The sequence below is a fragment of the Solanum lycopersicum genome, chromosome 11, assembly GCF_036512215.1.
Source record: "Solanum lycopersicum chromosome 11, SLM_r2.1".
Taxonomy (NCBI): domain Eukaryota; kingdom Viridiplantae; phylum Streptophyta; class Magnoliopsida; order Solanales; family Solanaceae; genus Solanum; species Solanum lycopersicum.
The window spans coordinates 54140363-54152310 of NC_090810.1; the positions used below are offsets into that span (position 1 = coordinate 54140363).

General features: G+C 28.7%; 1 protein-coding gene across 5 annotated transcripts in view; it reads left to right on the forward strand.

The window, feature by feature from the left end:
• The window catches only part of LOC101247785 (chromatin structure-remodeling complex protein SYD), a 31437-nt gene extending 30381 nt beyond the window's left edge, over nucleotides 1–1056 (forward strand). For 3 of the 5 annotated variants that reach the window (XM_010314909.4, XM_010314910.4, XM_010314912.3), the window contains one exon: nucleotides 699–1056. The gene's annotated coding sequence lies outside the window, so the exon portion shown is untranslated. The remainder of the gene's footprint in view (nucleotides 1–698) is intronic. The other 2 variants (XM_026028446.2, XM_069291416.1) reach the window with 1 other exon arrangement.
• The last annotated feature ends 10892 nt before the right edge of the window (nucleotides 1057–11948 follow it).

Here is an 11948-nt window from a genome sequence, read left to right on the forward strand (position 1 = left end):
GTTTATTAAGTGCTGAATCATATAGGTATCTTATTACCCATTTACTAGAAGGTTCTTACTTTAGTATCCATTCTCATATGTTGCAATTCCTCACTGTAACTTTCTTTTCTCTATGGTATATTATTGTATGGAAATAGTTGATAGGCTGAATTACCTCTATGCAGAATCATGCCATCTGTTTGCCAATTATGATTCCTTTCTTGGCTGATTTGCCTTTGCTGTGTAGGATTTTGATATTGCATCATTGGTTCTACTTTGCTCATCTTTTCTTAATACTTGGGCTGTTTATTATCTTTGCATCTTCCGTGGAAATAATCATGGCAAGTGATTTTTCACCAAGTTCAGTAACATCAACAAATAGTGCTTTGAAATGTTTCTTGACATTGTTGGGATCTTACTCTGAGCTCTTTAGGCTTCCTACTGCTAATCTTCTCTTTTTAAATATTATCTTTCGCTCTCAGAAAAGTTTTACCTACTTCTTTATGATATAGTAAACTTCAAGCCCCAGACTTTACCTTGGAGTTTAGCAGTTACCCATTTCACTTTGCTCCATTTTCCAACTCGGATTGTTCTTAGCACTAAGCTACCACGCCCATGTCCCTTACATTGTTATTCCATTTGAACACCAGCTGAGGTCTCTGTTATTTTTCTTTTATTTGAAATTTATTATTTTCTTCTTTTTTTGTGTGTGCACGCAGGCAGGCAGTACGTGGAATCATGCATCTTATTTAAAATTCACTTGTAAAGAGGTTGCATTTTGACAATCTTGGGAAGGGTAGGGACTTGTATAAATAGCAATAGTTCCTCAAGGATCTCAAGTATTTCATTCGGCTCTCGCAACCTAAGTTGTGCATTAATCTTTGTTGTCAACAAGGATCTACTTAGCTTCTTTTGACTGTATCAGATGATGGATGAGCTGGATTTTAGCTTGTATTTAGCAATATAGGAATCTGCATCTTCAAAGCAGATGGTTCAGGCAAAACAGAGATTTATATAGCAAGGGAACTGGTTGGGACACCAAATTTGCTGTAAATCGTAATGTTTACCTTCTCTCTCTCTCTCTCTCTCTCTCTCTCTCTCTCTCTCTCTCTCAAACAGATTATGGTAAAGTTTGATAGTTTGCAAGTCTTAAAGCAATAAACCTAAGAGCTCACAGTCTAAAAAGTTTGTTGTTGGAAAGATTGACATGCATTATAGTAGGCTTAAAGTACACTTGGACCACTCTTGGTCGTCCATTTACCAGGGTATGTTGCTGCATAATAGTTTTCATCTTCTCAAAGCTATAACTCTGTTTATATAACTTGAGAAGTTTTAACTAATCATAAGTGCTGATGAATCAGTATAACACATGGACAAGGTCACCTCAGTAAACAGGCCAACAGAACTGATCAAATAAACAGACTAAGTCTATTTGCAAGAGTCTGTAGCCTAAGGGTACAATATATTAATAAAAATTTCAAAACGGTATATAAAATTTTATATTAATCAAAGGCAAAGTCGCTGGAACAACAAAAGATGTGAATTTTTTTTTAAAAAAAATTAAAATCGCTATTTAGGCAGCGATTTTCATATTTTAAAAAAAAATAATTTTTTTTTTATAAAAGGCAGCGATTTAAAATTTAAAAAAGAAATACTTTTTTTAGAAAATTGTTGCCTAGGCAACGAATTTTTTCTTTTCTAAATCGCTGCCTAGGCGACGATTTTATTAAAAAAAAAATTAATTGTGGAAATTGCTGATTTTTAGAAAAAAAAAATTAAAAAAAAATAAATCGCTGCCTAGGAAGCGATTTTATAAAAAAAAATATTGTTTTTTTATAATATGGAAATCGCTGCCTAGGCAGCGATTTTATAATTTTTTATTTTTTTAAAAAATATGGAAATCGCTGCCTAGGGCAGCGATTTTTAAAAAAAATTAAATCGCTGCCTAGGCAGCGATTTTATAAAAAAATATGGGCAGCGATTTCCAAAAAAAAAAATTTAAATCGCTGCCTAGGCAGCGATTTTATAAAAAAAAAAAAATTAAATATGGAAATTGCTGTCTAATGGAACTTTACAAGATGTTGAAATTTGAATTTCAAAGTGCCTTTCGAATGGAACCGTCATCTCTCGTGTAGATAAAATCTTTTACATTTTCTTAGTGTGATCTAAGTATGGAATTGCTGTAGAATGCTAATTAATACTTTAATCTTCAATGGATGCATTAGGTGCATTATCCACATTATCATCATCGTCGTCGTCATATATATCATCACTGTCTGTTAATTCATGCTTGGAAGGTTCATCATTGTGCAACTCACCAACTCGTTCGTCACCCATAACATTATTATTTACAATTTGTGTACAATAATTCACTGCATTTTGAATTTGATCATACCTATAAAAATAATAATATAAATATATTATATATAAAAAAAATAATTTTAAGAAATAAGAAAACATTACCTTATTTACCTATCAGTTGAATCCGATGGAAAAAATTCAAATGATTGAAATTTTGGCTAGACTCTCCCATAATGGTACACTTCAGTGCGAAATAATGATCGTCTTGAAGTAATGATCATGAGTATATATATTGTTGTTTATGAAATCGCTATGTGAAAAACAATATTTAAAAATACTAAAAAACAACTAAAATCGCTACACTAACAGCGATTTAACATTTAAAAATAATAATAATTTAAATAAAATCGCTGCCACCATTTAATTAATTTTTTTTAAAAAAATAAAATTGGAAAACGCTGCTAATGCAACAATTTTATTAATTTTTTTTAAAAAAATTGGAAAATCGCTGCATGTGCAGCGACTTCGCTGTTTTAAAATTAATTTTTTTTAAAAAAATAAAAAATAAAAATCGCTGACTTGGAAGAGACTTTCTTAAAAAAAATATTTTTAGAAAATCGCTTTCCATTTAAAAAAAAATTTAAAGAGGTAGCGATTTAAATTTTTTTTTAAAAAAAAAAACTTTTATAAATTGCTGCCAAGGAACCGATTTAAATTTTTTTTAGTAATTTTTTTTTCTGAAAATCGCTGCCTAGGCAGCGATTTAAAATTTTCTTTAATTTTTTTTTAAATCGCTGTCTAGGCAGCGATTTCCACATTTTAAATTTTTCTTTAAAAATAAAATCGCTGCCTAGGAACCGATTTAAATTATTTTTTTTTAAATCGCTGCCTAGGTAGCGATTTTCATTTTTTTTAAAAAAATATTATTTATAAAATCGCTGCCTAGGCAAGCGATTTTCATATTTTAAAGAAACTTTTTTTTTTATAAAATTGCTGCCTAGGCAGCGATTTCCATATTTCTTTAAAAAAAATTATATAAAGATTGAAAATCGCTGCCTAGGCAGCGTTTTTCTAAAAAAAAAAAGTTTGTTTTAAAAAAAATTAAATTTATAAAAAAACAATTATTTTTTTTAAAATATGAAAATCGTTGCCTAAGTAGCGATTTCAATTTTTTTTAAAAAAAATCACATTTTGCAAAATCGCTGCAGTGGCAGCGATTTTGCATTTTTCGGTGAAGTAAATTGCTGTTGTTCCAGCGATTTTGTCGTTTTGATTAATATAAAATTTCATATACCATTTTGGAATTTTTGTTAATATTTTGTACCCTTTAGGCTCCGAACTCCTATTTACAAAGTCTACACAAGCCTAGAGTACAACATACAATAACACTAATTCTTTGGACTTTTATACATCTATCTGCATGGTTAAAAATAGTTACAATTGGAGCTAATGTATAAAAAGTATACATTATATATAAAATGGTACGCAGCGCTATTATGTAGAAGTACCATGTCCAGTCTCAGACGCAATAAAAGACTCTTCAAACATTCAACGATAACATCAATCAAAGAAAAGACGAAGAGATGACCATAACTCTTCGTTTGTAAATAGTCTTCAGTGATTTTGATTTCACAGTGTTTGGTGAGAATTTAAAACGACTTGAGATGCAATAGATTCAAAGTATAGTGAAGTCAATAAAATTCGCGTCGAGAAAATAATAATTAAAAATGAAAAATTATAGCAACAATCAATTTATTATTTCAAGTGTGAGTGTTACAATCTCTGTGATTCCTCTGAATTCGCCTTCTCAAATATGATTTCAAGGGATTTAAAACTTGATTTTGAACTTGAGACTTATCTTTATCTTGATCTTGATCTTGGACTTGAACTTCAACTTAGACTTGATCTTGATCTTGAACTTGAACTTTATCTTGATATTGACTTTCTAGTTGAATTCAAGGGCTTGGAGCTTGATCTTGAATTCGGTGGTCTTGATCTTGATCGTTCTTGAACTTGATCTTGACTTCTTCAAATATTGAACTTGAACTTGAGTACTTGAATTCTTCAACTTGTAGAGAAATTTATGGCTTTTGATCCACGAGCTTTCTCTAGTTTCTTGTTTAGAATTCTCGATTCCCTTTTTCTAATTATGAGACCCCTATTTATAGTTTTAGAATAGAGGAGTTGTTATTGGAATTAAATTCCCTTCGGCCAATCAAATTTAAGTGAAATATCATATGAGTTTTATGGAGAGGGCTTTAATTAAATTTATATTTTATCTGAATTTAAATAATTAAATCAATTATATTAATTCATAATATTTATTTGAACTAATATGTTCATTAATTTATTATAATCCGAACAACTTTATAAATTTATGTTTAATAGATTTTATGTGTCTACAAATTCCCCCTTCTTTAAGTCTTGTCGAGATATTTTATCTTTCAAAGACTAAGCTTGAAGAATTTGAAGACTTCAACTTGCATACTTAGAGAATTTAAAACTTCATCTTGAAACAATTTTATTCATAAGGGTTTGCCTTTATTGAGTCACCACCATTTGGTGCAAGTTTGAAGTTTTATGAAAGCTTACCCATAGCTTTAACTCATGTAACAGATCAAGTGGAAACATTTGGTCTCTTGAAACTCATGCAACTGAACTTAGAATATGGTTTCAAGTGCCTACGTACCTCAATGAAGAGGATCAAGTTGCAACGTAGTTCTGGAGGAGTGAGTGATTTTTTTGCTGTGTCGTACACAGTTTATAATCTTGCGGGCCAGTAATGACATGCAGTTTAGGCTCGTACCTTAAGGAGCATGTTAACTTGAAGATTTAGCTCGAATTTAAAGAGCTTGGTGATATACAGTAGACTCGTTTATCAAGGAGCATTCCAACTTGATGATTTAACTCTAACTTGAAGATTTAAGTGACATACAGTTTAAGCTCGTGTTTCAATGAGCATTTCAACTTGAATATTTAAGTGGCATACAGTTTATGCTTTTCAATGAGCATTTCAACTTGAAGATTTAACTCTAACTTGAAGATTTAAGTGACATACAGTTTAAGCTCGTGTTTTAAGGAGCATTTCAACTTGAAGATTTAAGTGACATGTAGTTTAAGCTTGTGTTTCAATGAGCATTGTAACTTGCAATAAGCTCATGCGTTAAAGAACGTCTAGATATACATTGACTTTTCAAAGTCATCTTCGGATGTAGACTTGTTCCCACTTTGGAGTTCTTCTATATCTTCATCTTCATGAGGTCCATACAGGAGATTGTCGATCTTCTCTTAAAGTCATGCTTAATTTCATCTAATGTGCACGAGTTGCTAACTCTTCAAATGGATTGGGCTTTAATCCTTGCAAAATGTAGTGAAGTCCCCAATTCATACCTTGGATGCACATTTTAATGTTAGAAATTTCACTAAGGCGATCCTTGCAGTTGAGGCTCAAACTTCTCCAGCGATTGATAAAGTCAACAACTAACTCATCTTCACCTTGACGAGCCTTTGTAAGTTCCATTATACTAACGACACATCTTCTGCTATAGAAACAATTAAGGAACTCTTTCTCTAATCGCTCCCAATTATCTATAGAATTAGGTTTAAAATCTGTCTACCAATCAAATGCATTTTCTCTGAGAGATCGAACGAACTATTTAACAATATAATCACCATACGTCCCAGCAGCATTGCAAGTCTCGATAAAGTTCGCTATATGTTGTTAGGATTTCCTTTGCCATCAAATTGTTGAAACTTGGGAGGTTGATAACCTTCAGACATTTTCAAGTTATCAATCCTTTATGCATATGACTTTGCATATATGGAAGAAAATTTGGATGAAGACTCAGATTTGTCTTAGATTTCCTCTATGATAAAGTTCTTTAACTGATCAATTGGAATCAAACCTTCATCTGAGATATGAATCTCTTTGATCTTTGTTTGCTTTACGCAAGACATTTCTTTGTGTTGGATTTTAGAAAGCTTCAGAGGTGATTGACTTGATCTTTTTTCAATCATGTTATCAATCTTATTTGTTAGCTTTGAAAGTTTAGCATCTTGTTCGTGTGAGGCCTTCAATTGCTTTAGTTAAGCTTGCTAGTTGTTCTTCTATAGTGGAAGACATTTTGATATTCTTAGATGCTTGAAAAGTTGAGATGATAGGTAGAGATTGTCCCATTGGGCGTGTCAGAATTTGTAGACAATAAAATTCACATCGAGAAATTAATAATCAAGAACGGAAGATTATAGCAACAATCAATTTATTATTTCAAGTGCGCGTGTTACAATCTCTATGATTCTTTTGAATTCGCCTTTTCAAATATGATTTCAAGAGATTTAAAGCTTGATCTTGAACTTGGGATTTATCTTGATCTTGATCTTGGACTTGAACTTGAACTTAGACTTGATCTTGATATTGGACTTGAATTTAATCTTGATATTTACTTTCTAGTTGAATTCAAGGGCTTGGAGCTTGATCTTGAATTCAGTGGTCTTGATCTTGATCGTTCTTGAACTTGATTTTGACTTCTTCAAATCTTGAACTTGAACACTTGAATTCTTGAACTTATAGAGAATTTATGGCTTTTGATCCACGAGCTTTCTCTAGCTTCTTGTTTAAAATTCTCGGTTCCCTTTTTCTAATTATGAGACCCCTATTTATAGTTTTAAAATAGAGGAGTTGCGATCGGAACTGAACTCCCTTCGGTCAATCAGATTCAAGTGAAATATCATACGGGCTTTATGAAGAGGAATTTATATTTATCTGAATTTAAATAATTAAATCAATTATATTAATCCATAATCCAAACAACTTTATAAATTTATTTTTAATAAATTTTAAGTAACTACACATAATTCTAAATTTAAAATTCTCACGGAACAAAAAAGAAATAAAATATAGAAGACAATGTTGCAAAGAAGAGGATCTTAAAGATTTTCTTTAGCACTTTCACCTGTTGGAGAAGTTCTATTAGCTTTCTTAATTGAGACATTGATGTAATTTGTTACTTATCTTTAGCTTTTGTTTATGTTATTTTGTATTTGAGTTTTTTTTAGAAGCTGTTCAAGGCTAATCTTTTATCTATATTTTTGTTTTGTCTTGAACTATTTTTATTGAAAAATAAAATTTAGCCTCCTTGGCCATTTTGTTTAAAAATGAAGAGGAAGAGAACTACAAGATTTAATCAAAGAAGAAAATCATGACACTCATAAAGTATAATAGATCAATTTCTAAAATAAATTTTTGATAGAGAAGAGGAGTACAAATGAATTATGTGCGACATCAAAGTGAATAAAAAATTGATATTAATCAGAGTTTATTATCTATAAAAGTGCAAAATTATTATTGATTTATATATAATTTGATTTCAAAAGAATTATCTATTTGCAAGTGAAAACATTGTCATAGTATGTTACGCTATAAGATAATCAAGTTTTATTATCATGTCGATGAAAGCACCCATTATTTAATTATTATTATGAACAAGTCAAATATAAAAACTTGTCTGAAACGAGAAGGTGGCCAACAAAATATATTTGACTGAGCTTAGAATTTGATATATATCAAAAGATACTTGTTATAAAAACAGTACTTTTAATAACAATTTTTGAAAAAATCCTACATAAAATTGGACAATATCATCTATAAAAACTAATTGATATTTTAATTGGATAATTGTTGTGTGTTATATATATTACAAAAAAAACTTAAAATATCCTTAAAGTATTGTCAATGGTAAAAAATTACTATCTATTCATCTATTGGCACCAAAATGTCTTTTCACCCACTTATTGACACCAAAATGTCTTTTTATCCACATATTGGCTCCAAAATACGTTTGTCATCCACCTTTGTGTTCAAAATTGACTATTTATTTAACGATTTCAAATTTGAACCATTTAAATATTTGTTTTAAGTACTTGACACTCAACTATTTGATATAATTCAATTTATCAATATCATTTATAAACTAACTCGCTACCCATCCATTACTAATTAAACCCCACCCAATTAATAAATTAATTCTAATATCAAAATCGCCCCAAACACTACTAAAACACGACGAAATTACAGATTCCTGAAAATGACATTCAAAATTATTCGAGTCCCAATTAAAACCCCAATTAAATTTAGGTTGAACCGCTTATTTAGGAGGACGCTTTCAATAAGATTCTCTTTCAAGCTTGAATTCGAATTTTATGATTAAAGGTAAAAAAGTAGTACATCCCGAAGTTAATTCATGCACTTTTTATAATATAATTTTGTAAATATTTATTATTTGGTTTAAATATTAGAGCTTTAGTTTTTTTTTTTTTTAAAAGTTGTCTATTAAGTAACATCAAATAATTGAGGCGAATGAATAATTAAGATGAACATAGTCAAACTTTTAAGTTTATCGGTAATTTTAAATTAGACACTTGAATTATAATATGTTTTGATTGAGTATTTGAATGTATGATAATCTACTTCTACAGACATTTCCGCCTCAAATTTTTAGAAACACTCATTGATAATAGCTTTCTGTTGTTGCATTAGTAATGGAGCGGGGTTATTAATTGAGTGTGATTTAATTAGTAATGGTGGATTGTAGATTGATTTATAAATTATATTAAGAAGTTAAATTATAACAAATAGTTGAGAGTCATGTATTAAAAAAAATATTTAAATATTTTAAATTTAAAATCATTAAATAAGTGGTTAATTTTGAATCCAAAGGTGGATGACAATGGTACTTTGAGGTCAATAGGTGAATGAGAAGGATATTTTGAAACTAATAGGTGGATGAATAACAATTTTGTACTATTTTTAATACTTTAAGAATATTTTAGCTCCTTTTCCATATATACTATTGTACTAATTTTTTCTTAGTCAAACTTTTGTTTCGTTATATTGCTTAGCCAGATTTGTAATGAAGCAACTAGTAATGCATATTACTAGATATATGACTAGTTTTTTTTTTTTTAATTAAAATTATTTTTTCACAAGCTTTTTTATAATAAGATTTTAAGGCATCCTAAATAGAATACTATGAAATAATAAATCTAAATATCTACTACTCTAAAAATAAATTCTCCATTACTCCTCACTATTGTTGATTGTAACACTTACACCGTCATAACTTACTCTATAATCTCAAATAAATAAATTAATATTATATTCATAACAATCTCTTATATCTCTTCATACAATCCCATGAATAATGATATTAGAATTATACACAATTAAAAGTATGAAAAAACACAAAATATCTACACATTCCTTTCTACATATGTTCTATCTACATTTTTATCATATTTTATTATTAAAAAGTTGATCCATGGATCCTTTTATTAAAAATAAAAAAAGTATAAATTTAAGGAATCCCATAGTGTAATTCAATAATTACATTCTGTCCCGATAAGTTTAATAATTACAAAAAATCCCTTAAAATTGCTGAGCCGTGATACTTTAGAAAGTTATGATACATGGTAAATGATACATAGTAACTTAAAACTGTTAAGAAAAAATAGGGGATAAAAACGGTAAATTTAAAGCTGTTACTAAAACAGCTTAATTTGTGGTAACAGATCATTAATCAGCATTAAATCAGCACTTAATTGGATATTAATTTCATAATTTGAAAATCAAAGATTGTATCAGTTATTTAGAAAACAATTGGAGCTGCCGAAATTTTTTTGTTGTTGCAGTGGGTTTTTGAAGATGAATACTTCGATTTTGATGAGATATTCCGGAATTTGGGTGAACGAATTGCAGTATGAAAATTACAAAATTGATGGAATCGTTGTTGGTGATTCAATTTCGTTTTCTAATCTCAAAGCAGCAATTGCGGCCGAGTTGGACATTGATGTATCAAGGAAAGAAATTGAAATTCGATACATTGTAGAAGGTAACTCCTGTCCGATGAAACTTAAGAACGATATGAGTGTTAAACTATATTTTGAACTGAAAAGAAACGAGCCTGGATTTTCAATATATCCATTATGTATTGACACAATTGAGAAGAATAGTGGTACTGTACATAACTTTGATGGAAGAAGTGGAGAAATAACGTGTGTAGAAGGCACAACAAATGATACACAGGCTTTGGCAATAGTTGAAAATAGCTTAATGATACATGGTTTCAGTTTTCAGAATTTCATACTATATGAAAAACATGTGATACATGTCTATAACATGTATCATTGAATTAAATAAAACATTATAACATGTGATACATGTCTAATACATGTATCATAAACAGCGACTAAACAACATACACAAAGAATCTATATTATCATCAACTATATCTGATGAAGCATTTATTAAACTTAATGAATGATACATTATAACAAGTTTCAAAACATGTATGAGTAAATCAACTAAACAACTTTACCTTACTGATACATGATATCATACAGGAATTCATACTACATGCAGAACATGTGATACATAGCTACTACATGTATCATTACATTGACTAAACAATGTACACACAGATTCAACATGTATCATCAAGCACAGATTATACTTTACTACACTTATATTACTATGAAGTAATAGAACAATTAACAAAAACGAAAAAGAGAAGAATATACGAATTGATGATGGATTAACTATAAAAAGGGTCTGGGTTCTTACGATTCAATATTAGGAAGAAATAGTCAAATATGGATTAAGAATAAAAAGAAGAAAATAGAAAAATCTGCTGGGTTGAGAAGATTCAAAGTTATGAAGAAATAGTGGGATGAAGACGATTAAGGAAAAAAAAGAAGTGAAAGGTGACTTTGGTAAGAACAAAACGGTAGAATGCAGTGGAAGTTACCCTGCTTCCATATTTTTTGAATTTTGAAATTCAAAATTTCAAAATTTGTTCTTTTATTTAAATTTAATTAAATTTAATAATTCAAAATTAAAAAGCTGATTAAAAGGTTGAGTGTTTAAATGGAAAAAATTTAAAATTCAAAAACTGATTTAAGAGGTTGAGTGTTTTAATGGAGAAAAAATAGGCATTAAAATTGGTAAATGTGTATTATAGGAGAGAGTGTAATGTATCTAAAAACTTACACTAAAATAAAAAAAATAGGGAATTATGTAATATTTAAAAAAAGTAGGGAAAATTGGAGAATATAAAAATTATAGTTGTGTATTTAAGTTATTTTTCCATAAAAAAATGAATCTACAAGTTAAGGCCCTAAAGTAGCCCAAACCAGAAGAAACAGAAAAGGAAAAATAAGAAACTTAACAGAAGTCCAAAACTAAATATACATTTATGAAAAAATTACATGAATTAATACATTTATAAAAATAATTATTAATTTTAGCGATACTTTTTATTTATTATCATTTATAGAAATATTATGATAAATTTGTAATATGAATTAAAAGTGAATTATGTATGTAATATATTTGAATTATAATTGTTTTTGAAATATATTATGTTTATTTCGTAAAAGATTATCATATTCTATTATAAGTGTATTAAAATGTGTGATAAATGTATTATCCATCATTAAAACTCGTATTATATTTAAATAATAAATTTATTTTTGTAATATATATTAAACTTATATTATAAATAAATTAAAAATGATCAAATAAAAAAATATTATTACTATAAATAATAAATATTTTTTTATTATAATATATTTACATCAGTTTTGTACATTTATTACCTCAATCATATAGCCTA